The 17,795-nt window shown below is 52.6% G+C and overlaps 1 pseudogene; it reads right to left on the reverse strand.

Moving 5' to 3' along the window:
• The window catches only part of LOC139275635 (adhesion G protein-coupled receptor E3-like), a 69,037-nt pseudogene that overhangs the window by 18,934 nt on the left and 32,308 nt on the right, over nucleotides 1–17,795 (reverse strand).

Here is a 17,795-nt window from a genome sequence, read left to right on the forward strand (position 1 = left end):
CTCCGAATTTCCCTCCACAATGGCCTGGCTTTAATTTTACGATGATGTCCTCTTGTTCTTGATTCCATATCAGTGGAAATAGTTTCTCTATCACCCCCATCAAAACCGTTTAACATTTTAAACCCCTTGATCAGATCGCCCCTCAATCATCGACACGCGAGGGAACACAAGCTGAGTCCGTGCACCTGCTCCCCACCCCCCCCGCCCCCCGGGCCTGCCCCTTCTCCAAGGTCAAATTTTGGGGACTCATTCTGAGAATTGTTGACCAATAGTTTTCTTAAATTGGGATTACTTGTTCCACGATCAGACCTTCTCATTTCTTGTTGTTGTTCAGTCCCTGCCCTGGCACCCCATCTCTTTGGGAGGTGCTGACTCTGGGCACATTCCATGGTGCCACTCCGGGCACATCCCATGGTGCTGATTGCTGGGTGCCCATGCCGGACACACCCCAGGGTGCTGATCACTGGGTGCCCAGTCCGAGCACACCCCATGGTGCTGATCGCTGGGTGCCCACTCCAGGCACACCCCAGAGTGCTGATCACTAGGTGCCCAGTCCGGGCACACCCCATGGTGCTTATCACACTCCAAAACTCGCCTCGAGTGGACAGTCTTCATGGGTCCACAGTGACCGTGTGTGCGTGCCAGATGTTTGGTGATGGAGGACATCACAGCTGAACTTCATCCTGTCTTCAGACAATATCCATCCTCACGAACTTCCCAGCCAGGGTCACAGGGTAGTGGGCAGCAATGGGAACCCTGGTTGACATTTCCAGTCCTTAATCCAGGATGTTGAGGTCACTGTGCCTCCACAGGTGGGATTAGCTAACTCGGTGCAAACTCGCAGAGCCCAGGACATTCTACTCTGTATGGGGGTCATTTTAACTCTGGCCCATGGTACCGAGCGGGCGATATGGGATTGGTCAAATGTTACACAGCCCATGGTGTAGAACGGGCGATATGGAATTGGTCACATGTTACATAGCCCACCTAAATCTCCCTTCCATTGAAGCCAATGAAGGGATAAATTAGATGTATCCTAGAACCACCCTGGAGAGCAGGGGAGTCATCGGGGAAACTTTTAGTGATTTTTAATAGTAAACCCAATTACTCCTATTGATTACTCCACACACTTCACTCTGGAGCTCCATCCCTAAATCCCTCCACCTCTCTCTCCACCTTTAAGTCACTCCTTAAAACCTACCTCTGTCACCATTACCTGTCCTAATGTCTCCTTATGTGGTTCGGTGTCAAATCTTATTTGATAATCGCTCCTGTGCAGTGCCTTGGGACGTTTTACTACGTTGGTGGATACTGTGAGCGATCCCAGGCAGACCCTGTCGGGCGCTGCTGGATATGGAAGGGTTGCTTACCCGGTTTGCAGTTCTGTCGATGCCGAGGATGAAGAGCAGCTCTGCCAGGAGGAGAGTCACGCATAGCTGTGTGTGAGTGGTGGTCACAGCGTTTCGAGCCTGTGAGCAGAAGACAAATGTGCTGACAGCAACCACAAGACACACGAGAGATATCGGAATCCCGATCAGTGTAATTACAGAGAGGGCATCATGGGAATAATCCTGTAACTGAATGGATAAGTAACAACCAATTAGATTTAAAGAAATTGAGAACAACTTTCACAATGGCTCAGTGGGTCGATGTACTGCCTGGCGTGGACCTGAATCAAAAGGCCAAGAAATGATTCCCAGGACCATCCAACCGTCCCCTCCCACACCCTCCCCACCCACACACTCCCCATCCACACCCTCCCCACCCACACACTGCCCTCCCCACCCATACACTGCCCTCTGATATGTCCTTACTGCACAGTATAAATGCACACGAGGTCCATACTTGAGAGAAGATCACTCTATGACCAGTTACCTATATTACCAAGATCTCATGTGATGAAGGTGGGTGGAGCTTCCCCTTTTATACCTGAAGGTCCAGGTTAGGAGTGTCTCCCACCGAGTGGTCAATGTTCTCACGGTGTGCAACTTAGGTCAGTTTATACATGGGTTACAATGCTGGTTGAATACATGACATCACCTCCCCCGCCAAAGTCTTATTGGGATCACAGGTTGAGTCTCTCTGGTGGTTTACGCTCCCTTGTAGAGCGCCTGAGTTGGGGCTCCGGTTGTTGGGCACTGGCCTGAGTGTCTGCTGTTTGCAGTGCCTCAGGCCTGTCCGGACTGCCCACAGTGACTGGGCTCTCCTCCCTTTGGTTCCGGTGTTCGGTCACCTGTGGTGGGGTGAACTCTATATCGTGTTCTTCCTTTGCTTCTTCTATGGGGTTGCTGAACCTCCTTTTTGTTTGATCCACATGTTTGCGGCAAATTTGTCCATTGGTAAGTTTAACTACCAGAATCCTATTTCCCTCTTTGGCAACCACAGTGCCTGCGAGCCATTTGGGCCCTGCAGCGTAGTTGAGGACAAAAACAGGATCATTTACATCAATATATCGCGCCCTCGCATTCCTGTCATGGTAGTGATATTGTGACTGGCGCCGGTTCTCGACAATTTCTTTCATGGTGGGGTGTATAAGGGATAATCGGGTTTTGAGCGTCCTTTTCATTAGTAGCTCTGCGGGTGGAACCCCTGTGAGCGAGTGTGGTCGGGATCTATAGGCCAACATGAGGCGTGATAAGCGGGTTTGTAGGGAACCCCCTTGGAATCTGAGCATCCCCTGTTTGATTATCTGCACTGCTCGTTCTGTCTGGCCGTTTGAGGCCGGCTTGAACGGTGCCGTTCTAACATGGTTAATTCCATTGCCTGCCATGAAGTCCTGGAATTCAGTGCTTGTGAAGCACGGGCCATTGTCGCTGGCCAAGATGTCCGGTGGACCGTGGGAGGCGAACATTGCTCGTAGACTTTCTACCATGGCAGAGGATGTGCTTGAATTTAAAATGTCACACTCGATCCATTTGGAGTAGGCGTCTACTACAACCAAAAACATTTTCCCTATGAAAGGACCGGCGTAGTCCACATGGATGCGTGACCAAGGCTTGGCGGGCCATGGCCAGGGGCTAAGGGGGGCTTCCCTGGGTGCGTTGCCCAGCTGAGCACACGTGTTGCACCTGCGAACACAAAGTTCCAGGTCTGCATCTATCCCTGGCCACCAAACGTGGGTCATATAGCATTAACAGATTGTTGGAACATAACAAATTGCGTGCTCTATTAAAAGCCCTTTCCTGGCTGTCCCCCCCAGACCCATTCGCGACCTTTGCATAGGAGCACGTGCAGCAGCTCAAGCAGCGTGCTCAATTTGGGAAGAAAGTTACCAAAATAGTTCAGGAGCCCCAGGAACGATCGCAGCTCCGTCGTGTTACGGGGTCTGAGTGCTCTCGGGATCGCTTCCGTCTTGGATGCAGGAGGGCTGATCCCGTCTGCTGCTACCCTCATCCCCAGGAATTCTACCTCTGGAGCTAGGAAGATGCACTTCGCCTTTTTCAGTCGCAGACCTACCCGGTCCAGTCTGCGTAGCACCTCCTCCAGGTTGTGGAGGTGTTCTTCAGTATCGAAACCCGTAATGAGGATGTCGTCCTGAAAAACCACCGTCCCTAGAATCGACTTGAGGAGGCTTTCCATATTTCGTTGGAAGATCGCGGCGGCCGAGCGAATCCCGAACGGACATCTGTTGTACTCAAACAACCCCTTGTGTGTCGTGATGGTGGTCAGCTTCTTCGACTCACTCGCCAGCTCCTGGGTCATGTAAGCTGAGGTCAGATCCAATTTGGAAAAAGGTTTGCCACCGGATAGCGTCGCAAAATGGTCCTCCGCTCTCGGTAGCGGGTACTGGTCTTGGAGTGACACCCGATTGATGGTGGCCTTGTAATCGCCACATATCCTGACCGACCCTTCCGCTTTGAGCACCGGCACAATCGGGCTCGCCCAGTCACTGAATTCGACTGGCGAGATGATGCCTTCCCTCAACAGGCGGTCCAATTCGCCTTCTATCTTTTCCCGCATCACGTACGGCACTGCTCTGGCCTTGTGGTGTACTGGTCTGGCGTCCGGGTTTATGTGAATCACTACCTTGGCCCCCATGAAAGTGCCAATGCCGGGTTGAAATAATGAGTCAAATTTGTCCAGGACCTGTGAGCATGATACTCGCTCCACAGAGGAAATTGCATTGACATCGCCCCATTTCCAGTTCATGACAGCAAGCCAACTCCTCCCCAGTAGTGCGGGACCGTCCCCTGGGACAATCCAGAGTGGCAACCTGTTCTCCGAATCTTTGTGGGTCACGACTACCATGGCGCTGCCTAGCACCGGAATGATCTGCTTTGTGTAAGTCCGTAGCTGTGCGTCAATCGGCGATAATTTTGGCCTCCTGGCCTTGGGTGCCCACAACTTTTCGAACTGTTTGATACCCATCAGGGACTGGCTGGCACCCGTGTCTAACTCCATTGATACTGGAATGCCATTGAGGAGCACTTTCATCATTATCGGTGGCGTCCTGGTGTATGAACTGTATACGTGCTCCACATGAACTCGCTTAACTTCAGCTTCCAGCGATTTCCCCCAGTGTCCATTTCTGCAATTTCTGCAGGTATTTTGCTCATCTCTGCAAACTCCGGCTGAATGTATGCCTCCACGCCTCTAGCATGAATTGTGGTTTGAAACAAAAGGTCCCTTGCCAGTCGATCGTCCCTGACTGCCCCTGTTATTGTCGTTGAGTGCACCATTAACAGGTGTTGATGGCCCCATTACTGGCTGCATTGTCCCTTGCAATGGCGTGAATCGCTGTTCAGCTTGCCATTGTCTCTGTCGAACTCCCCCTCTGGGTTCGACTACATGTTGAGGCATGCCTGACTGCCCTTGTCTGCCTGGAGAACTGTGTGTTGCTTTAACAATGTTGAATCTCTGTCCCAACCATTCCTTAACACAGTACCTCTCGTCTGTTCTGCTAGTGGCCATGCTCGCGTGGTTTAAATCCCAGTTTCTTGTCGCCATTGATACGTCCTTACTACACAGTATAAATGCACACGAGGCCCATGCTTGAGAGGTCAGTCTGTGACCTGTCCTTTATTCCTTAGCACTCAAGTGATGAAGGTGGGTGGAGCTTCCCCTTTTATACCTGAAGGTCCAGGTTAGGAGTGTCTCCCACCTAGTGATCAGTGTTCTCACGGTGTACAACTTAGGTCAGTTTATACATGGGTTACAATGCTGGTTGAATACATGACAGGTAAGTTTAACTATCAAAACCCTATTCCCCTCTTTGGCAATCACAGTGCCTGCAAGCCATTTGGGCCCTGCAGCGTAATTAAGGACAAAAACAGGGCCATTGACATCAATACATCGCGCCCGCGCGTACCTGTCATGGTAGTCACATTGTGACTGACGCCTGCTCTCAACAATTTATTTCATAATAGGGTGTAGAAGGGATAACCTGGTTTTGAGCGTCCTTTTCATTAGCAGCTCTGCGAGTGGAACCCCTGTGAGTGAGTGTGGTCGGGATCTATTGGCCAACAGGAGGCGTGATAAGCGGCTTTATAGGGAACCCCCTTGGATTCTGAGCGTCCCCTGTTTGATTATCTGCACTACTCGTTCCTCCGTTTGAGGTCGGCTTGAACGGTGCCGTTCTGACATGGTTGATTCCATTGCCTGCCATGAGGTCCTAGAATTCAGTGCTTTTGAATCACGGGCCATTGTCGCTGACCAAGACATCCGGTAGACCATGGGCGGCGAATATTGCCCGTAGACTTTCTTCCGTGGCAGAGGATGTACTTGAATTTAAAATGTCACACTCGATCCATTTGGAGTAGACGTCTACTACAACCAAAAACATTTTTCCCATGAAAGGACCTGCGTAGTCCACATGGATGCGTGACCATGGCTTGGCGGGCCAGGACCAGGGGCTAAGGGGGGCTTCCCTGGGTGCGTTGCCCAGCTGAGCACACGTGTTGCACCTGCGAACACAAAGTTCCAGGTCTGCATCTATCCCTGGCCACCAAACGTGTGATCTGGCAATTGCCTTCATCATGACAATGCCTGGGTGCTCATTGTGAAGTTCTATGATAAATACCTCTCTACCCATCTGGGGCATGACTACTCGGTTTCCCCACAGTAGGCAATCGGCCTGAATCGAGAGTTCATCCTTATGCCTATGAAACGGTTTAAATTCCTCAGGGCATGCCCCGTATGTGGCTGCCCAGTCCCCATTCAGGACACATTTCTTAGCTAAAGATAATAGCGGGTCTTTATTTGTCCAGACTTTAATCTGACGGGCTGTCACAGGTGAGCCTTCGCTTTCGAAAGTTTCAACAGCCATGACCATCTCGGCATCATGCTCAGTTGCCCCCTCAGTGGTGGCTAGTGGGAGCCTGCTGAGTGCATCGGCGCAGTTTTCAGTGCCCAGTCTGTGCCGAATTGTGTAGTCATAGGTGGCTAACATAAGTGCCCACCTCTGTATGCGGGCCGATGCATTCGCATTTATGGCCTTGTTGTCGGCCAAAAGGGACGTTAGGGGTTTGTGATCTGTCTCCAGCTCAAATTTCCTGCCAAACAGATACTGGTGCATTTTTTTTACTGCATATACACATGCTAGCGCTTCCTTTTCTACCATCCCGTAGCCCCTTTCTGCCTGGGACAGACTTCAGGAGGCAAAAGCTACCGGCTGTAACTGACCCTTGGCATTGACATGCTGCAACACACACCAGACACCATAGGACGACGCATCGCACCTTAAAACAAGTTTCTTACACTGATCATATAATATTAACAGTTTGTTGGAGCTTAACAAATTGCATGCTCTATCAAAAGCCCTTTAATGGTTGTCCCCCCAGACCCAATCGCGACCTTTGTGTAGGAGCACGTATAGCGGCTCTAACACCGTGCTCAATTTGGGAAGAAAGTTACCAAAATACTTCAGGAGTCCCAGGAATGAACGCAGCTCCGTCGTGCTACGGGGTCTGGGTGCTCTCTGGATCGCTTCTGTTTTGGAAGCAGTAGGTCTAATCCCGTCTGCTGCTACCCTCCTCCCCAGGAATTCTACCTCTGGAGCTAAGAAGACGCACTTCGCCTTTTTCAGTCGCAGCTCTACCCGGTCCAGTCTGCGTAGCACCTCCTCCAGGTTGTGGAGGTGTTCTTCAGTATCGCAACCCATGATCAGGATGTCGTCTTGAAAAACCACTGTCCCTGGAATCGACTTGAGGAGGCTTTCCATATTTCGCTGAACGATCGCGGTGGCCGAATGAATCCCGAACGGACAACTGTTATATTCAAACAACCCTTTGTGTGTCGTGATGGTGGTCAGCCTCATTCATCAGCTCCCGGGTCATGTAAGATGAGGTCAGGTCCAATTTTGTAAAACGTTTGCCACCGGATAGTGTCGCAAAGAGGTCTTCCACTCTCGGTAGCGGGTACTGGTCTTGGAGTGACACCCTATTGATGGTGGCCTTGTAACCGCCACATATCCTGACCGACCCATCTGCCTTGAGCACCAGCATGATCGTGCTCACCCAGTCACTGAATTCGACTGGCGAGATGATGCATTCCCTCAGCAGGCAGTCCAATTTGCATTCTATCTTTTCCCGCATCACGTACGGCACCGCTCTGGCCTTGTGGTGTACTGGCCTGGCGTCCGGGTTTATGTGAATCACTACCATGGCCCCCATGAAAGTGCCGATGCCGGGTTGAAATAATGAGTCAAATTTGTCCAGGACCTGAGCATGATATTCGCTCCACAGAAGAAATTGCATTGACATCGCCCCATTTCCAGTTCATGACAGCAAGCCAACTCCTCCCCAGTAGTGCGGGACCGTCCCCCGGGACAATACAGAGTGGCAACCTGTTCTCCGAATCTTTATGGGTCATGACTACCGTGGTGCTGCCGAGCACCGGAATGATCTCCTTTTATATGTCCGTAGCTGTGCGTCAATCGGCAATAATTTTGGCCTCCTGGCCTTGGACACGTACAACCTTTCGAACTGTTTGATACTCATCAGGGACTGGCTGGCCCCTGTGTCTAGCTCCATTATTACTGGGATGCCATTGAGGAGCACTTTCATCATTATTGGTGGCGTCCTGGTATATGAACTGTATATGTGCTCCACATGAACTCGCTGAACTTCAGCTTCCAGCGATTTCCTCCAGTATTTATTTGGCCTCATAGGGCTTACATCGGGCCCGTCCTCCTCGTATATCAACCTGGCTGCAGGCTCCCTGCACATGTGCGCCAAGTGAGCGCTGACATTGCAGTTTCTGCAAGTATATTGCTGATACCTGCAAGCTCTGGCTGGGTGTTTTCCTCCACACCTCCAGCATGAGCTGGAGGCCCCGTTGTTGGAAACAAAAGATCCATTACCAGTCGATCGTCTCTGACTGTCTCTGTAACTGCTCTTAAGCGCACCATTGATAGGTGTTCATGGCCCCATTACTGGCTGCATTGTCCATTGCGATGCCATGAATCGCCATTCAGCTAGCCATTGTCTCTATTGAATTCCCCCTTTGGGTTCGACTACATGCTGGGGCATGTCCGATTGCCCTTGTCTGCCTAGAAAACTGAGTGCCGCATTTGAGCCAAGATTTTTGTCATACATCATTCTGGTCTTTTCCTTCCCTGAGATAAATGTCCGGGCTATCAGAGCCACCGTTTCCAAAGTCAAGTCTTTGGTCTCAATCAGTTTCCTGAAAACCCCAGTGTGCCCGATGCCCTCAATAAAAAAGTGTCACAGCAACTCCGCTCTGCATGCATCTGGGAACTTACATAGGCTCGCCAGTCGCCGGAGATCTGCCACGAAGTCTGGAACGCTTTGCCCTTCTCGCCGCCGGTGCGTGTAAAACCGGTGTCCCGCCATGTGCATGCTGCTCGTCAGTTTAAGGTGTTCCCCGATCAACTTACTGAGCTCTTCGAATGTCTTGTCCACCGGCTTCGCTGGCGCTGGAAGGGCTTTCATCAGGGAGTACGTTCTGGATCCACAAACCGTCAGGAGATGAGCCCTGCATTTGTCAGCCGAATCCTGTCCCAACCATTCCTTAGTGACAAAATGTTGCTGTAGTCTCTCAATAAAGTCGGCCAATCATCACCAACACAGTACCTCTCTTCTGTGCTGCTACTGGCCATGCTCACGTGTTTTAAATCCCAGATTCTCGTCGCCAATGATATGTCCTTACTCTACAGTATAAATGCACACGAGGCCCATACTTGAGAGATGGTCACTCTGTGACCAGTTACCTTTATTACCAAGACCTCCAGTGATGAAGGTGGGTGGAGCTTCCCCTTTGAAACTGGAAAGTCCAGGTTAGGAGTGTCTCTCACAAGTTCAACCCCTTGTGGTCAATGTTCTCACGGTGTACAACTTAGGTCAGCTTATACATGGGTTACAATGATAGTTGAATACATGACACTCTCCCCTCCCACACACTCCCCACCCACACACTACCCTCCCCTCCCACACCCTCCCCTCCCACACCCTCCCCACTTGCTGCCAACGGTGATGCTCGATCAGACCAGAGGAGACATTTCTTCCCCACTCAATAAGGTCAATCATGCAACCTTAAGGAGCGCGTGGTTACCCATAATACATTGCTAGGCAAACATATCAAACATACCCCCCCCGCCAAGTCCCATTATCCTTCCCTCAGGGGGGAACTTGTCAAGATCCAACGAGCTTTTGCCCGTCTGCTCCAGGGGAGGTTTCTGCCCTCCCTGCGCTCGCCGTGTGACCCCGAGTCAGTGCAATGGGTGTACCACCACAGTCACACGCCACCTGTCCCTGTCCCTGTGCTCACCGTGGGACACCTGGGTCAGTGCGATGGGTGTACCACCCCAGTCACACCCCACCTGTCCCTGTCCCTGTGCTCACCGTGGGACCCCTGGGTCAGTGTGATGGGTGTACCACCCCAGTCACACCCCACCTGTCCCTGTGCTCACTGTGGGACCCCTGGGTCAGTGTGATGGGTGTACCGCCCCAGTCACACCCCACCTGTCCCTGCGCTCACCGTGGGACCCCCACCTGTCGCTGGAGTGGGACGCGCCTGGAATCAGGTTGTCTATGAACAATTTAGCAGCAGGTTCCCCACAAACAAGCTCAGCCTAAACGGGAGAGAGGCGTCCACACTCCAGCCCCCAAACCAGTGGCACTACACAGCGAGCGGTGATCCAGGGCCAACTGATGAGCAGAGACTGAGCAGACTAGGCCGATATTCTCCAGAGTTTGGAAGATTGAGAGGGGATCTTATTGAAATATAAGATCCTGAGGGGGCTCGACAGGATAGATGCTGGGAGGATGTTTCCTCTCTAGAACTATGGGGCATAGTTTCAAAATAAGGGGCTGCCCATTTAACACAGAAATGAGGAGGAATTTCTTCTCTCAGAGGGTGGTGAATCTTTGGAATTCTATGCCCCGGGGAGCTGTAGAGGCTGGGTCATTGAATATATTTAAGGTGGAGAGAGACAGATTTTTGAGCGATAAGGGAATAAGGGGTTATGGGGAGCGGGCAGGGAAGTGGAGCTGAGTCCATGATCAGATCAGCCATAATCTTATTGAATGGCGGAGCAGCCTCAAGGGGCCAAATGGCCAACTCCTGCTCCTATTTCCTATGTTCTCAGATTCTCTCATTCTGAGCAGGATTGCTATTGCAACATCACATCATCAGTCGGGTAAAACTAACCTGACGGAGAGACCTTTCTCAAAGGACTGTAACAAACATGTAGTTATCATAGCCAACTGAAACCATGAAGGGTTTGGAGATGGTAAATAAATAGAAACGATTTCTCATGGCTGGAGGGCAAATGAGAGGGAACAGGTTTAAGGTGATTGGCAAAAGAACCAGAAGCAACACGAGGAAAAATGTTTTTATGCAACGAGTGTTTAGGATTTGGAACTCACGGCCTGATAGGGCGGTGGATACAGAGTCAGTAGTAGCCTTCAAAGGGGAATTGGATAAATACTTGAAGGAGACAAAGTTGCCGGGATACGGGGAAAGAGCGGGGGAATGGGACATCGAAAGAACCGACACAGATTGGATGGGCCAAATGGCCTTTCTGCACTGTATCATCCGATGATTCTATGGGCTGGATTTCCCGGTACTCTTCGCTCCATTTTTGGCCCCGGAGCGAAGAGTACCGGGAAATCCAGCCCATAGAAACATAGAAACTAGGTGCAGGAGTAGGCCATTCGGCCCTTTGAGCCTGCACCACCATTCAATAAGATCATGGCAAATCATTCCTTCAGTACCCCTTTCCTGCCTTCTCGCCATACCCCTTGATCCCTTTAGCCATAAGGTCCATATCTAACTCCCTCTTGAATATATCCAATGAACTGGCCTTAACAACTCTCTGCGGCAGAGAATTCCACAGGTTAACAACTCTCTGAGTGAAGAAGTTTCTCCTCATCTCAGTCCTAAATGGCTTACCCCTTATCCTAAGACTATGTCCCCTGGTTCTGGACTTCCCCAACATCGGGAACATTCTTCCCACATCTAACTTGTCCAGTCCCGCCAGAATCTTATATGTTTCTACGAGATCCCCTCTCATCCTTCTAAACTCCAGTGAATAAAGGCCCAGTTGATCCAGTCTCTCCTCATATAACAGCCCAGCTATCCCTAGAATCAGTCTGGTGAACCTTCGCTGCACTCCCTCAATAGTAAGAACGTCCTTTCTCAGACTAGGCGATCAAAACTGAACACAATATTCCAGGTGAGGCCTCACTAAGGCCCTGTACAACTGCATTAAGACCTCCCTGCTCCTGTACTCAAATCCCCTAGCTATGGAGGCCAACATACCATTTGCCTTCTTTACCGCCTGCTGTACCTGCGTGCCCACTTTCAATGACTGATGAACCATGACACACAGGTCTCATTGCACCTCCCCTTTTCATAATCTGCCGCCATTCAGATAATAATCTGCCTTCGTGTTTTTGCCCCCAAAATGAATAACCTCACATTTATCCACATTATACTGCATCTGCCATGCATTTGCCCACTCACCTAACCTGTCCAAGTCACCCTAAAGCCTCTTAGCTTCCTCCTCACAGCTCACACCGCCACCCAGTTTAGTGTCATCCGCAAACTTGGAGATATTACACTCTATTCATTCATCTAAATCGTTAATGTATATTGTAAATAGCTGGGGTCCCAGCACTGAGCCCTGCAGCACTCCACTAGTCACTGCCTGCCATTCTGAAAAGGACCCGTTTATCCCGAATCTCTGCTTCCTGTCTGCCAACCAGTTCTCTAGCCACGTCTTGTATTCACTGGAGTTCAGAAGAATGAGAGGGGACCTCACAGAAACATTTAAAATTCTGACGGGGTTAGACAGGTTAGATGCAGGAAGAATGTTCCCAATGTTGGGGAAGTCCAGAACCAGAGGTCACAGTCTAAGGATAAGGGGTAAGCCATTTAGGACCGAGATGCGGATGAACTTCTTCACCCAGAGAGTGGTGAACCTGTGGAATTCTCTACCACAGAAAGTTGTTGAGGCCAATTCACTAAATATATTCAAAAAGGAGTTAGATGAGGTCCTTACTACTAGGGGGATCAAGGGGTATGGCGAGAAAGCAGGAATGGGGTACTGAAGTTGAATGTTCAGCCATGAACTCATTGAATGGCGGTGCAGGCTAGAAGGGCCGAATGGCCTACTCCTGCACCTATTTTCTATGTTTCTATGTTCACTACATTACCCCCAATACCATGTGCTTTGATTTTGCACACCAATCTCTTGTGTGGGACCTTGTCAAAAGTCTTTTGAAAGTCCAAATACACCACTCTACTAGTTACATCCTCAAAAAATTTCACAAGATTCGTCAAGCATGATTTCCCTTTCATAATGGCGGGGGTGAGATGTTCTGGGCGAGCGGCCAGCCTCCAGCGCCCCGCGGCGATCCTCAGGTGCGGTTTAGCGGCGGTGTGGAGCAGCACGGCCAGGAAGAGCTGCACCCGGTGTGCAACGCCCCCTGGTCACGACACCGGCGTGAGTTTTGACTTTAGCCCGACCCGTCCGCCCCACAGCGCGCCCCGCACTGACCCCTGGGTAATCAGGGCCGCCCAATGCTCCCGACAGTGGAGAGGGAGGTAATGGTCCTACGGTAAGTGGCATGCTTTTTTCTTTTAATTTTTTTGCGATTTGTGTTGTGGTGGCATGGGCAATGTTTTGGGAATGTTTCTGTGGAGTGTTCTTTTGGTTCCTCCCCCCCGCCGCCGACTCTCGGAGCGCTCCCGGCCCAGCTCTTTAGCTCGGGAGTTTCCTGGGCTAGTGCCCCAGAGAGGGGTATACAACGCCTCCCTCAGTGCCGCGCCCCACACTCAGGGCCCAGCTGCCCAATGTTACTGACTGAGATAGAAACTGTTCCCGGGCGCTAACTTTCCCGCCCCGCCGCCATTATCGTCCCAATGTCATCAAAGCCTAAAATCCAGCCCGTATAACGCTAACAGCTCTCTGGGAAAATAAATACCCCCTGGCACCTCACCTCACCCTTTAAGGACAACTGTAACCTGTCCACCTGTTGACGGACTGGCGGGATTGCGGGTCATGCTGATTTAACACCCCGCCCGATTTTACTCTCCAGTGGTGATATCGGGGCGGGGAGTAAATCCGGTGTGGCACCCAATCCTGTGCAGACTGTTTGTCCGGCATCCAGTGCTGTCGCAGGGTCGTCGCCCTGAAAAGTTCACTCTGTTTCTCTCTCCACAGATGCTGCCTGACCCGCTCAGATTTCCAGCATTTACTGTTTTTATTTCAGATTCAAGCATCCGCAGTATTTTGCTTTTGTGTCCGACATCCAGTACTGGATGAGCAGATATGTTCTCCAATTACATATCGGGAAGACGGAAGCCATTGTCTCTGGTCCCCTCCACAAACTGCGTTCTCTAACCATCGACACCATCCCTCTCCCTCGCATCAGTCTAAGGCTGAACCAGTGTTCGCAACCCAGGTGTTATTTTCTGCCCTCTTGAACATCCCCGATTATAATCACTCAACCATCGGCGGCCATGGCTTCAGCTCCCTGGGCCCTAAGCTCTGGAACTCCCTCCCTAAACCTCTCCACCTCTCTTTCCTTCTTTAAGACGCTCCTTAAAACCTACCTCTTCGACTGAGCTTGTGGTCACCTGCCCTAATTTCTCCTTATGTGGCTCGGTGTCAAATTTTATTTGTTTTGTCTTAAAACAGACCTGTGAAGTGCCCTGGGATGTTTTACTACGTTAAAGACGCTATATAAATACAAGTTTTGGTGTTTCCTGCCAGGTCAGTCAGGCTCAAATTGTCCCCTTTGCCTCTGTATTTTATAAACTATTTATCTCTTTTAGTCTGACTCTCATCATCGCTTTCAAATATCTATTGTCATTCTTCAAATACTTGAAATTCTCAACTCGATATGACCTAAGCCTAAATGTTATTGAGTCCTGAGGGACTCCACCTGTAGCCAGATCCCAAACTGAATCCTTTCCTGCTAATAACCTCGCGCTGTTTCATTCATTTCCATCAAGGGCCCAACTTGCCTCTCAACAGCCCAGCGCAAGTTTATTTCCTGGGCACAATGCAAAGGGCAGTGAGGGTGGGGGGAACCGTGGGGCAGTGAGGGGGGTACAGTGAGGGGGGGGAACCGTGGGGCAGTGAGGGGGAGGACAGTGAGGGGGGGGCCCGTGGGGCAGTGAGGGGGGGGAAACCGTGGGGCAGTGAGGGGGAGGGGGACCATGGGGCAGTGAGTGGGGTACAGTGAGGGGGGGGGGAACCGTGGGGCAGTGAGGGGGAGGACAGTGAGTGGGGGGGGCCGTGGGGCAGTGAGGGGGGGGGCCCGTGGGGCAGTGAGGGGGAGAGGGACCATGGGGCAGTGAGGTGGGGAGGACAGTGAGGGGGGGCCCGTGGGGCAGTGATGGGGGGGGCCATGGGGCAGTGATGGGGGGGGCCGTTGGGCAGTGAGGGGGGGGCGGACAGTGAGGGGGGTCCCCGTGGAGCAGTGAGGGGGGGGCCGTGGGGCAGTGAGGGGGGGGGCCGTGGGGCAGTGAGGGGGGGCCCGTGGGGCAGTGAGGGGGGGCCCGTGGGGCAGTGAGGGGGGGGGGCCATGGGACAGTGAGGGGTGGGAACCGTGGGGCAGTGAGGGGGAGGGGGGTACAGTGACGGGGGGGGGAACCGTGGGGCAGTGAGGGGGAGGAGGACCATGTGGCACTGAGGGGGAGGACAGTGAGGGGGGGGGCCGTGGGGCAGTGAGGGGGGGGCCCGTGGGGCAGTGAGGGGGGGGCTGTGGGGCAGTGAGGGGAACCCATGGCGCAGTGAGGGGGAGCGGACAGTGAGTGGGGGGGCCGTGGGGGGGGGCTGTGGGGCAGTGAGTGGGGGGGCCGTGGGGCAGTGAAAGGGGGGCCTATGGGGCAGTGAGGGGGGGGCCCATGGGGCAGTGAGAGGGGGGCCGTGGGGCAGTGAGGGGGGGCCCATGGGGCAGTGAGGGGGAGCGGACAGTGAGTGGGGGGACCGTGGGGCAGTGAGGGGGGGCTGTGGGGCAGTGAGTGGGGGGGCCCCTGGGGCAGTGAGGGGGGGGCCGTGGGGCAGTGAAAGGGGGGCCTATGGGGCAGTAAGGGGGGGCCCGTGGGGCAGTGAGGGGGAGGGCGACCATGTGGCACTAAGGGGGAGGACAGTGAGGGAGGGGCCATGGGGCAGTGAGGGGGGGCCGTGGGGCAGTGAGGGGGGGCCCATGGGGCAGTGAGGGGGGGGGCCCATGGGGCAGTGAGGGGGGGGCCCATGGGGCAGTGAGAGGGGGGCCCATGGGGCAGTGAAGGGGGGCGGACAGTGAGGGAGGGGCCGTGGGGCAGTGAGGGGGGGGCTGTGGGGCAGTGAGGGGGGGCCCGTGGGGCAGTGAGGGGGGGGCCATGGGGCAGTGAAAGGGGGGCCTATGGGGCAGTAAGGGGGGGGCCGTGGGGCAGTGAGGGAGGGGGCCGTGGGGCAGTGAGGTGGGGGCCGTGGGGCAGTGAGGGGGGGGCCGTGGGGCAGTGAGGGGGGGGGGGCCATCGGGCAGTGAGGGGGGGGCCATGGGGCAGTGAGGGGGGGCAGGCCATGGGGCAGTGAGGGGGGGCAGGCCATGGGGCATTGAGGGGGGAGACAGTGAGGGGGAGGGACAGTGAGGGGGGGGACCCGTGCTGTAGGGCTCTGCCTCCCTCGCTCTCCGATGTATTTTCCAAGATGCTCCTGAGGGCGGGAGTGGAGTACCTTTGCCTGAAGAAGGCGGGGACATGTAAATATCACGGTATTGAGGGAGGAGCGACGGGGGCCACCTCCCACCCCATTGTCCTGGGCCTCTGTGTGACTCCAGGCCTGAAGGCAGTCACTCAGCGTTTGTGACCAGCTGCCTGAGTTGGAAGGATCTCGGAAGGAGCAGGCAACAATGTCCTAAAAGAGAGAACTTGCATTTAAAAATCAAGGGTCTTCTCAGGTAACAGATCGCACGGGACTGCTTTACAGAGCAGGACCTCAGTTATGTCTCAAACTCTGGAAGATAAACAAGTGAAGAACAGCAAAAGGGAACGAACATGGTACCTTCTCACTAAATGCCATCAAAATCGCAAAGCTGGATAAGTGAAGACATCGACATGTGGTGTGGGTGTGATTGGAAACGACCAGCGTACAGCCATTTGGAGACCAGTAACTCGCACTCCCACTCGAAGGGTGATTCCAGTAGACACACAGCCTCTTTCCACCAGCTGCTGGGTCCTGTGGGAAATAATGTGCACCAATCAGCAGGAATGAGTGTTGCTTTGTGATGAAACGGGGAGTGGGCGGTGTGAGGAGCACATCAACAGTTTACTGATCAGCGATTCACATTTATAATACACTGCTCCCACTGCCGGGCCTTTTACACAATAAAACACAGTGGGTCACGCTCTCACCTCGGAGTCAGCAGGTTGTGGGTTCGAGCCCCACTCCAGAGACTTGAGCACATAATCCAGGCAATTCTGAGGAAGTGCTACACTAATGGAAGTGCCGTCTTTCACATTAAATGTTAAAATGTACCACTGTTGTAATATGGAAAACGCAGCAAGTCCCACAAACAACAATGAAATAAATGTGTTTTTAGTGATGTTGATTGAGGGATAAATATTGGTAGGACACCAGGGAGAACTCCCCTGCTCTTCTTCCAAATGGTGCCATGGGATCTTGTACGTCCACCTGAAGGGCAATTGGGGTCTTGCTTTAACGTCTCATCTGACAGAAGGCACCTCTGACATTGCAGCACTCCCTCAGCACCGCACTGAAGTGTCAGCCTAGATTTTGTACTTATAATGTCATGGGGCCTGTAACATTTGCCTGACCTGTTGGAACAGGAAGATGGCTCCTCACTTTAATGGCCTTGGCTTCATCTGAATAATGAACAGTTGTGCATTTATGTGTCATTCCAGAATATGTTTTTAATTCATGGAATGGAGTTTAAACCTACAATCTTCTGACTCGGAGGTCAGAGTTCTACCAACTGACCACACTGGCAGGTCAAGTACACTGTAGGGCAGATTAACATTTTAGGAGCAGGAAAGAGGCCTTTGTTCCAACAAACCTATCCCTTTTCCACAGCTCAGCACCTATCCCTCAATCACTCCTCTCGAGAATCACATTCAATTGCACCATGTCGGTGCTGTCTTTACAGATCACACTTGGTCCATCCGATCTCTTCGTCTGGCTCCCATCACCTGAGGGGGTTAGAGAGGAATTTTCCAGAATATTGTTCCCTTATTTACAGAGTATTTATCCCTACGTAAACTTGAGGTCATCCAAAACTCGGCAGCCCATGTCCTAACTCGCACCAAGTCCCACTCACCCATCACCCCCTGTGCTCGCTGACCTACATTGGCTCCCGGTTAAGCAACGCCTCGATTTCAAA

This window comes from Pristiophorus japonicus, chromosome 11 (genome assembly GCF_044704955.1).
Source record: "Pristiophorus japonicus isolate sPriJap1 chromosome 11, sPriJap1.hap1, whole genome shotgun sequence".
NCBI classification, from domain to species: Eukaryota; Metazoa; Chordata; class Chondrichthyes; family Pristiophoridae; genus Pristiophorus; species Pristiophorus japonicus.